This window comes from Monodon monoceros, unplaced genomic scaffold, assembly GCF_005190385.1.
Source record: "Monodon monoceros isolate NGI ecotype Baffin Bay Population unplaced genomic scaffold, NGI_Narwhal_1 Super_Scaffold_2, whole genome shotgun sequence".
Lineage (NCBI taxonomy): Eukaryota > Metazoa > Chordata > Mammalia > Artiodactyla > Monodontidae > Monodon > Monodon monoceros.
The window spans coordinates 99,269,532-99,280,264 of record NW_021703776.1 but is presented as its reverse complement, the minus strand read 5'-3'; the positions used below and the strand labels follow the sequence as shown (position 1 = coordinate 99,280,264).

Below are 10,733 nucleotides of genomic sequence, written 5' to 3'. Positions count from 1 at the left end.
GCTGGGGGGGGAAGACCCCACCCCGGACTAGCTGGGGGGCGGGGGCGGGGGCGGGGGCGGGGGCGGGGGCGGGGGCGGGGGCGGGGGCGGGGGCGGGGCTGGCGGGAAGACTCGGGCGGCTAGCTGCTGCGGGCCTCAGCCGGAAGCTGGGGAAACCGCCAGCCTAGCCTCTGAGGGTTGAGGAACTGTCAGGGCGGGACTGCTGGCCCGGCCCGGTTTGCCTGACTTCAGAGGAAATGGAGCCTGGCTTCGTTTCTCCAGAAACCTCGAAAGAGGCCAGAGCACCTGGCAGGAAGTCCCTTTTTCTCCCCCGAGGGAGAGTCTGGACCTTCTGCAGCCGGGTCCGCCCCCCCGACCCCGCCAGGCTGGGCCAGATTTGATGTTCCCCCTAAAGTCTGGCTTTTCATCCCGCCGTCCATCACCCCGCCGGGGCCTCCCCTCGGTGAACTTCCCAGTCCCTTGCCCTCGCGCCTCTCCGCTCATTGCTGGCCCTCCTGACCTGGTCCCCCACACGCTGTCGGCGACGAGATCTGTGGAGATCCGCCTGCTGCCGAAGTGCTCTGCCGTCGGATGTGGTCAATACACGTAAAGCTCTGCGCGGCCGATGTCGGATGTCTAGGTGAGGAAATAAGACCAGGGTGCACAGGGGCTTCCCTGGCGGTCCAGGGGTTAGGACTCTGCGCTTCCAGTGCAGGGGGTGCGGGTTCCATCCCTGGTCGGGGAACTAAGATCCCACGTGGCGCGGCCAAAAAACAAAAAACAAAAATACAAGGATGCATAAAATCTTGAGGGCATTGTGTGAAATGCTCAGAGGTCGAGAGCAGAGCCTGGGTGGTTGAGCACAGGTCCTGGCCGAGCTTTGAGAGATGGTTACACCCTCCCTTGGCAGGACCCAGGAATGGAAGCTAGAGTCCGTCTCAGACCCCAGAAAGTTTACTCCGGTGAGGCTGTTGGCCCTTACATTGCGAATCCCAAGGCCCTTCCTTGGACCCGCTCTAGCACTGCCGAGGGCTGGGGCTTGAGAGCTTGGGCCCGGCACCCGGCAGCCGGTTCCAGCCCTGGGTACCTGGGCAAGCTACCTGGCCCCCACCTCACCCGGGACGACAGTACCGCTGCCCGCTGGGGCACCGTGGAGAAACTGTGCGCTAGGATCTATCTGGTCCTCTCACTACACCGGGACAATCCCCAGGACACGAGTAGCCCCTGCATCACCTTTCCCAAAATGGATGTGTTGGGTCTAGAATCACACCAGGAGCCGCGGATGGTCTGAAAGAGGCTTTGCACACGCTCTGACACCCTCCACCAGGAGAGGGAAACACGACGCCCCCCTCCTGGTGCCCTCCCACTCTCTGGGGGAAGCCTCGGGTGGGATGTGCGCCTAAATCCATCTTCGGGCAGAGAAACGTGTTGCCAAAGGTGCCCTGTGTGCCAGTGTTCCTGGCCCCCACCGGGAGGACTCTGCACACACCATGCGAGCAACATCCGTTCCCTTTTTTCCTCCGCTGACCTGCAGGCGTTGCCCACGGGCCTGACAGGGCATAGGAAGCAGGCAGGTGGCTGTGTCTTTCCAAACAAGAGTCTCCTACCTCCGTAGCCTCCTTTGAGTACACAAACACTTAGGAAAGCTTTGAAATTAAAGTTCTTTACCTTGGGCCAAATCAACTTCTTAGTCAAGGCGAAAGACAAATGGCAAAACGGGGGAAAATATTGCCAGTTCACATCAGAGACAAATCTCTTTAGTACATAAAGAACTCTCACAATTTGATAAGAAAAAGACCAAAATAGAAAACTGGGCAAAAGCTACTAAAATATGATTCACTGAAAAGGAAATATAAATGGTTTGTAAGCATACAAAAAATTACTCATCTCATTCATGATGAGATACTAAATATAAAACTACACCAAAATACCACTTTTTACCTCTCAGACTGAAAAAAAATTGGATACCATGCTATGATAACAAGGCTATGTGGAAATAGGCACCCTCATACCTTACTTGTGGAAGGTTAAATTGGTCCAACTCTTAAGAGGGCGATATAGCAGTATCTATCAAGGTGAAAGTGCATAATTCAACTTTTATGGTTCTTACTGTATTTTATTAATCTGCCTCTTTTCTGTTGTTCTTACATTTAGTGGCTTCAACTGCAATTTCTTGAGATGAAGAATTCTTCTTAATTTGTGTATGTGTTTTGGTTGCTGTGGGTTTTGTGGTGATAGAGAATCAGGGGACTTCTGCATAATTGATCCTACTTCCGGTGGAGTAAAACCAGAAAATCCTTAAACATCCTTTGCATGACAGTGAAATTTAATGCTAAATGTTACCAATTCTTGCTAGAAAAAATGAAAAGAAATAGGAAGTTTTGGCAGTTCACCTTTATTTATAGTTGCTTGGATCAGAACAATATACATGCAGTGGGTTAAGTTGTGTGGTAAACTAATTTTTTTATAGATGGAGAAATGGATTTAAAAAGAAAATAACTTAATTCTTGATTTTTCTATTTATAAATGGGAATTTCCGAGGAGGGGTTATAAACTAGAATTTTGGGGGGAATTTGAATGATGATTCATACTTTCAGTCTGATAAGTTTTCAGTCTCACGAATATTAGGAGATATGGTCGTTTTATTCAGCATCTTGGCTGGATGAGAGGAATGTGGAAGGAACAGAGAAAACAAGCAGGTAGAGAGGGAGGTTTGTTCCCATCTGATTGGGAATACATAATTTCATTCACCCTTGAAAATGATAGAAGCTGAAAGAAGTTATGAAGATATCAGATGGGAGTTACTCCGAGGCTCAGGAAACATGGGCTGGGAGGATAGATCTCAGGTACTATCAGAAAGGACCTGACCTGCTCACCTGTGACTCGGGTAGAATCATTCTAGAAGCATTTAGCCCTCATGTTCTGTGTCCTGGTTTTGAATCTCTGACATATCCTGGCCCCAGATGTTTAACACAAGTACTCCATTCATCTGTCTCCCAAAAGATGCGTACGTAGGCAATGTACTAACTTTGAAAAATAAAATAAAATAAGGGTAGAGATGATGAAGTAAATTAAACCATGGTATCAATACTATTGAATTAAGTTCTGGGTAATCTGTGTTCTACTGTTTAATCCATTTTTAAAGTTAAAAAGAATCCTATATACAACATTTGTTTTGTGATTTAAATTTAGGGATGAATTAAAACTAAGGTGACTATGGAGGCAAGAAAGTAGCTAATCATTGCTGTAGGCTTACAGTTTGAGAAACTTCTGTGGAATGCTAGAATACTTTTTTTTTAATTTAATTCCTTATAAATCACATATTATGCAAGACAATTAAAAATAAAGTCAGAGGGGGACTTCCCTGGCGGTCCAGTGGTTAAAACCCTGTCTTCTGTTGTGTCTAATATACTGAATTCATAATTTTATTTAATGTACTTTTTAGCTCTAGGGCTTCCATTTGATTTATTTTTCCAGATTTCAATACTCAAGTAAAATTCTCCATCTTTTCCTCTATTTTCTTGAACATGTTAACCATAGTAATTTTAAAGTCAGGTAACTTCAGTTCTGGATTAATCTGTTTCTATTGTCTGTTCTCTCTGGTTTTTCATATATCCAGTAATTTTTTATTAGATGCCAAATTTTTTTTTTATAAATTTTTTTAATAAATTTATTTTATTTATTTTTGACTGTGTTGGGTCTTCGTTCCTGTGTGTGGGCTTTCTCTAGTTGCAGCGAGCGGGGGCTACTCTTCGTTGCAGTGCGCGGGCTTCTCATTGCGGTGGCTTCTCTTGTTGCAGAGCACGGGCTCTAGGCACGCGGGCTTCCGTGGCTGTGGCATGCGGGCTCAGTAGCTGTGGCTTGCGGGCTCTACAGCGTAGGCTCAGTAGCTGTGGCGCATGGGTTTAGTTGCTCCGCGGCATGTGGGATCTTCCTGGACCAGGGCTCAAACCCGTGTCCCCTGCATTGGCAGGCAGATTCTTAACCACTGCGCCACCAGGGAAGTCCCTAGATGTCAAATTTTGCTTGTAAAAAGTTGTAGAGGCTTCAAATGTTATTATCCTCCAGGGAGGGTTTACCCCTTCCTCCACGAGACCAATGAGAAGAGTAGCCAATCTTGTACTGAGTCACAGCTGCATTGAGATCCTGGTAGGGCTCAGTCTACCTCTGTGTCTCCAACTTCCACCTGGGAGCCTGGAGTTTGCTCTGCAGCGACCCACCCCATCAGCACCCCAGCAGGTCTAAAATGCAAATCTTCACCTTGCAAGTCTATCAAAAGCTTCCTCTGCTTTTCAGAGGCTTTCCACTTAAATTTCAGTTTCTTGAAATACAGAGTTGCCCAGAATCTGGCACATGTCCTTGGAATTCCCCGCTCGGTCTCTGCCAAAAGCTCTGCTGTTTGCCTGTCCCCAGCAGTGGCCCTCTGCGGATTCAAAGTCTGGATCCTCAGCCTCATGCCTGTGTCCAGAATTGGCAGATGCCCTCAGGGTAAATAAAAGTGGCTGCACACATTTGCTCACCCTCTGGGGTTCTCTGCTCCCTGGAGTCTTTTTGGTGGTTTTTTTTTAATTTATTTTATTTATTTATTTTTGGCTGCGTTGGGTCTTCGTTGCTGCACGCGGGCTTTCTCTAGTTGTGGCGAGCGGGGGCTACTCTTTGTTGAGGTGCGCAGGCTTCTCATTGCGGTGGCTTCTCTTGTTGAGGAGCATGGGCTCTAGGTGCGCGGGCTTCAGTAGTTGTGGCACGCATGTTCAGTAGTTGTGGCTCGTGGGCTCTAGAGCGCAGGCTCAGTAGTTATTGCGCATGGGCTTTGTTGCTCCGCGGCATGTGAGATCTTCCCAGAGCAGGGATCGAACCCGTGTCTCCTGCATTGGCAGGCAGATTCTTAACCACTGCGCCACCAGGGAAGCCCCTGCTTTCTGGAGTCTTAACTCCTCCAGTTCTTGTCTCTTCAGCAGCTCTTCACTGCCTTCAAAGAGATGGATTCTGACGTTTCTTTCTGGCTTTTCTAGTTGTTAGTGGGAACGTTGGTCTGCTGCAAGCTGCTTTATAACCCCTGAGAGTGGACATTCAATTTATTGATGGACCACTATGTAAATTAAAAAGTAAAAGTGATGGGACTTCCCTGGTGCGTTTAGCAGAAACCAACAATTATTACTTAAGAAAATAGGGGTTTATTTTTCTCCCTTCAAAGGAGTCCAGAGGTCTGTAGTCCAGAGCTGATACCATCACTGAAGGTTATTTTAATCTTCCTTCTGGAGAAAAACATTTGTACTTTGATGGAAAAGTACCCATTATCTGTTAACACACCCTTCCACCTGATCAGACCCAGGAAGCTATTTCACAACTCTAACTAACTGTAGGTAACTAATAGCAATGCAGAATTCCTGTCTGTAACTAAGCAGATTCTGCCCTTTCAGGTAAAGGTTCAAGTGTCTTCCCTCCTACCCTGTGGAAAGCCAGTTTTACCTCCATTTTCCATTCATTTCAACATTCCTTTACTCCATATGAATTTGTGCTTCTTGGCACCTTATAACATCTGCCTAGTTCCCTCATAAGTTCAATAAAATGTTTAACATACGTTCTTTTTTTTTTTTTTTTTTTTTGCGTTACACGGGCCTCTCACCGCTGTGGCCTCTCACCGCTGTGGCCTCTCCCGTTGCAGAGCACAGACTCCGGACGCGCAGGCTCAGCGGCCATGGCTCACGGGCCCAGCCGCTCCGCGGCACGCGGGATCCCCCCGGACCGGGGCACGAACCCGCGTCCCCCGCATCGGCAGGCGGACCCCCAACAACTGCGCCACCAGGGAAGCCCCATATGTTCATTTTTATATCTGAATGTGAGGCATGATTTTACTTTTTTTCTGAAACTTACCTTTTTAACACTTTTTAATGCCATCAACAAAGGGATGTCAGCTGTACCTCCAGGCATTGTGTTTGCGGTCCAGATGAGAATAAGGGGGAAGGGCTAAGAATGAAAAGTATGTCAACTAACTCTGTCCATTTTTATCTGGAAAACCGTAACTTGTCCAGAAGCCCCACCCCCTAAACTTCCTCTCACTTTTGACTTACTAGGAAAAAAATGTCACCTCGTCACTACTAGTTGCAAGGCATGACGGGAAATTACTGCTCACCCCCCCCACCACCAAAAAAAAAAAAAACAACACCTGGTAATCGATTAGCAAGGAAGAAGGAGAGAATGGACATTGAGTAGACAGCCAGCAGCATCTGGGTCAACAAAAACTCATTTAGGCAAAGCTTAAGGTTGATGACATCCATCTCTTGATGTTTCCCACTTTCCCTTTCTTCCCTATCTGCCTCCTCACCCCCACCCATGCCCATTTATCTCACAAGCAATAATTACCAAGCTGTTCCAGCCTATTAAGGGATTCATCCCAATGTATCAGACACTTAGTGTGTTACCTCAAAGGGGGGATGAAATAGCAGCCAGTAATGGAATTACTGTAAAGAGCGTGTCAGTAATGGAATTGCTGTAATCAGGGGTGGTCTTGTGAGGCAGCCTTTGCTGGGAGCGTCTTCCCCATGCTCCCTACAACACTGGCCAATGCCTGTGTTACCTGCACAGGAGGCCTAGCCTAAGGCAACCAATCCCAATATCCGGAAGATCCTAAGAATACTATTTAACAATTTTTTTCTTGTTTTTTCATTTCAAAAAATTTTAAATAAAAAATTAATTTTAAATAATAAAGTGAGAGAGGAAAAAATACAGATCCTTCAATGTTTCATTATCTAAAATATAACCATTATTAACATTTCAATGTAAAATTTCCAATGTTTTCTTTCTAATAAGAGCTTTACTTAGATATAATCATCAATCCACATGCAAAATTTTTCATCCTTCTAAAAATTAATATATCTTAAGAGTTTTTATTATTATTTCATAGCTTCATCAATTAATTTCAGCAGCTACCTAACATCTCACCAAGTGGACATGCCAATCCATTGTTTCCTGTTGATTTATGTGTGTTTTAGCTAGATGCAGACTTGCCTGCTGGAACAGAGACTCAAAATAACAAAGGGAGGAATTCCCTGGCGGTCCAGTGGTTAGGACGCAGTGTTTTCACTGCCGGGGCCCAGGTTCAATCCCTGGTCAGAGAACTAAGATCCTGCAAGCCATGTGGCGTGGCCAACAAACAAAGGGAAATTTGAATTTACAGTTTTCTTATCCAAACAGACCAGCTCTAGTATGGTGGCTCCACAGTGCAGACAAAGAGGCTTTTTCCATCTCATTGCTCTGCCATCCCCAGGTGCTGCCCACATCAGCACAGTCCCAGGTGGCTCACGACTACATCCACCTTCTAGGCAGAGAGTAGGGGAGCCTCAGTCAGAAGCCACATCCTCACTTTTGCTTGTATCTCCATTGGCCAGCACTTAGTCACATGGTCACCTGGGTGCAAGGGAGGCTGGGAAATGTAGTCATAAATTTTGACAGCCATGTGCTGACCTAGGTCAGGAATTCCATCATAATTACAGAGCAAGGGAACTGGATATTGATTGCAGACAACTAGTTGCAAGGTTGTTTCTAATGATTCACTATTTACAATGGTGAAGGTCATCTCTGATGTAAAGCTTTTTCTATACTTAGGGTTTTTGTTGTGGTTGTTGGTTGCTCTGTTTTGTTTTGTTTTGTTCGGTGACATTCCCAGAAGTAGAATGAGTAGATAAAAGGGTACAGATCTTAGACTCTCCATACTTACTGATACATTCTCTTTACTCCCTCACCAGAATTGGATACTATAATTTTTTGTTGAATAAATTTGACATATAACATTGTGTACAGGATGTTACATTGACATTTATATATTGTAATATGATTGCCATTGTCACAATATTCATCACATTACATAATTATCGTACAATACTCTTGTCTGTATTCACTATACTGTGCATTAGATCCCTGTGACTTATTTACTACTCGTTGAAAGTTTATAAGATACTATAATATTTTTTTAATCTGCCTTTTTCAAGGGAAAAAGAAGGAGCAGGGAGAGGAGGAGAGCTGAAGAGGAGGAAGGAGATATTTTGGGGCTCTTGTGATGTTAGTATGTGTTTCATACTAGCAGGGCCAACACCTTCTGGTGTTTGCTTACTGGCTATATTTTCTTTTTTCTTTTTTTTTTCTCGGGGCTCTCACTGTCGTGGCCTCTCCCGTTGCAGAGCACAGGCTCCGGACGCGCAGGCCCAGCGGCCATGGCTCACGGGCCCAACCGCTCCGCGGCATGTGGGATCTTCCCAGACCAGGGCACAAACCCGTGTCCCCTGCATTGGCAGGCGGACTCTCAACCACTGCGCCACCAGGGAAGCCCTATATTTTCTTTCTTATGAAACCATTTGCTAGTGTCTGAATTAGACCCTGTGAGGTCAAGGATCAGACTCACTCAGGAACCTCAAATAACGGAGGATTTACTATAATGGTTCACATGGGAGTGTAGGAAGAGCCGAAGCTTCAGCCTCGTGGGGCCTCGTGGTAACACAGCTGGACTCCGTGGAAACTAGATTATAATTCTTGACTAGAAGGATCTGGGGCAGCCCCAAGATTTACAGGATTGATTGATTTACTGCCTTCTTAGCAACAGGAGTTTGTTTACCTGTTCGGGTGTGTCTCTCCTTCTCCTGGTTGTGCCATCCACCGGCTTCCTCACCCTTGCTGGGAAGCCCCCCCCCACCTGCTGCATTAGCAGGTGCAAGTCTGGTATGATCAGCACTGTTACTGGGGAGACCCAAAGCACAAGGCAGGCTCAGCCCAGTGTCTCTGGGTTTATTAAAACACATCCAGAAAGGTATCTTTAAGTTTTGTTATATCACAAGTCACACTATAGAGACTGTTCAGATTATTTATAATTGTACCATTGCCTGGTTCAAAAGCTAAGTGAAAAAGAAAAGGGAACAAGAACTTACTTGGACTTATTCTACCAAACTTTGCAGTGTCCCTCGAGCTGCAGACCAGGGAAGGTAGGTACACCCCACCACTTTCTTTTAGCCAAAATAATTTTGAAGTAATGTTAACCAATTCATAAACGTTAGCCATATTTAATAAAACTTCCTCTGTACCTTCTACTCTGTAAATAATTAATAATAATAATAATAGAATGATAGTTAACATTTATTTAGTACTCCCTATGCACCAGGAGCTATTCTAAACACATTGCATGTGTTAATCATTTAATCCTTGTAAGAACTCGATGAGATAAGCACCATTATTACCTCCGTTTTCCAGATGAGGAAGTGAGGCACAGAGATCTTAAGTAACTTGGCCAAGATCGCCCAGCTACTAAGAGGCAGAGAAGGATTTGAATCCAGTAGTCTGGCTCCAGAGCCCGTGTTCTTCACCACGCATGCTTACTCATTGTTTTTACTGCTTCCTTGTTCCTCTGTTTGTTTTTACTGTTTGCTGAACACATGTGGTTGAATTTATACAAGTTAATTTCTTATGCATGTGACTCTAATAAGGAAAAACTGGAACTAAACTAAATGTCCATCAATACACAACGTTAAATGAATGATAGTATGTCCTTATTATAAACACGATGCAGCCACTAAGAAGAATGAGGTAGATCTATATGCATGTAGAACATGGGAAGGTGTAAAACTTAAGAAGCAAGTTACAGAACAATGTGTCTAGCATAGTCCCATTAAAAACCCGGTGTATGTGTGTATGTGCATTTACAGATGCATGTATATTTACCTCTAAGAACATTGAAAACAGCTTGGAAAGATCTCACCAAGAGGGATTGAGAAGGGAGCGAATAGGGCCTTTCACTTTTACTCTTTATACCTCAGAACTGTTTTAATTTTGACAACAAGCACGTTATTACTTCTTTGAGGGAAGAGAGACTTGATCTTAAATTTCTCTTTCTCCCATCAGTGCCTAGCACAGCAGATGCCTAGTAAATATATACTAATTTATAATAATTCCCTAGGAACACTTATTAGAAGTTTCTGTTCTCTGATTACTCCATAAATTTCAAGATGAATCTATTCTGGACACATTACACGAGCACAGACATACACATTGTCTTTGCTAGGAACCATACATGCCCTTCCCATAATATGAAGAGAGTGTCAGACCGGAAGGGACCGCCTCTCCTGGAGCGGGTCTGACCAAGAGGGACACCCCCTTAGTCCAAAGAGGCTGCAGTGTGGGAGGTGAGCCAGGCAGGAGAGGCAACCAGACTGGAGAGGCTGCTGGAAGAAGGCAGGTCCCGGGATGCTCAGAGCACAGAGCACAGGGACTTTTGTACTAGGGAAGGTCCTGCAGGGTCCTGCTTGGCTTCAGTCACCCCTTTTCTTTGATACTCCTCAGTCCTGAAAGGGAAGAAGGGTGGGACAACAAAGGGAATAAAGTTTCGGATAGAGATTAGTTATAAACTTAGTAAGGGAACTCGGTTTTAGGGGGACTCAGTTTCAACAAGGGGATTAGCCTGTGGCAGGAGGAAGCCCCCCAAGTAAGACAGTGCGGTTAGAGGAGAGAGAGAACAAAGGAAACATGATGTCAGACAAGGTTGGAGGGATGAGCCAGCCTCGTGGGGCCCAGCATGACTGCCCCTTGGGAGCAAGAATCCACTGAAATGGTGAGAACCAGTGTGCATGGTAGGACTGCAGAAGAACGGCCCAAACCAAGACATAGCTAGAGATTGGACCTTCCAGGGGTTGTAAGGGATGGGCTGCAGGAAGTGGGCAGGACAGAGGGGTCAAGGTCACTCCCACGTTTCTGGCTGGGTGGACAGCAGTACC

At 45.6% G+C, this 10,733-nt stretch overlaps 1 long non-coding RNA gene across 1 annotated transcript in view; it reads left to right on the top strand.

Moving 5' to 3' along the window:
* The first annotated feature begins 154 nt into the window (after window positions 1–154).
* Window positions 155–10,733, top strand: part of LOC114901522 — a 32,653-nt gene continuing 22,074 nt past the window's right edge. Inside the window, exon 1 of the long non-coding RNA XR_003795186.1 lies at window positions 155–619. This is a non-coding gene — a long non-coding RNA (uncharacterized LOC114901522). The remainder of the gene's footprint in view (window positions 620–10,733) is intronic.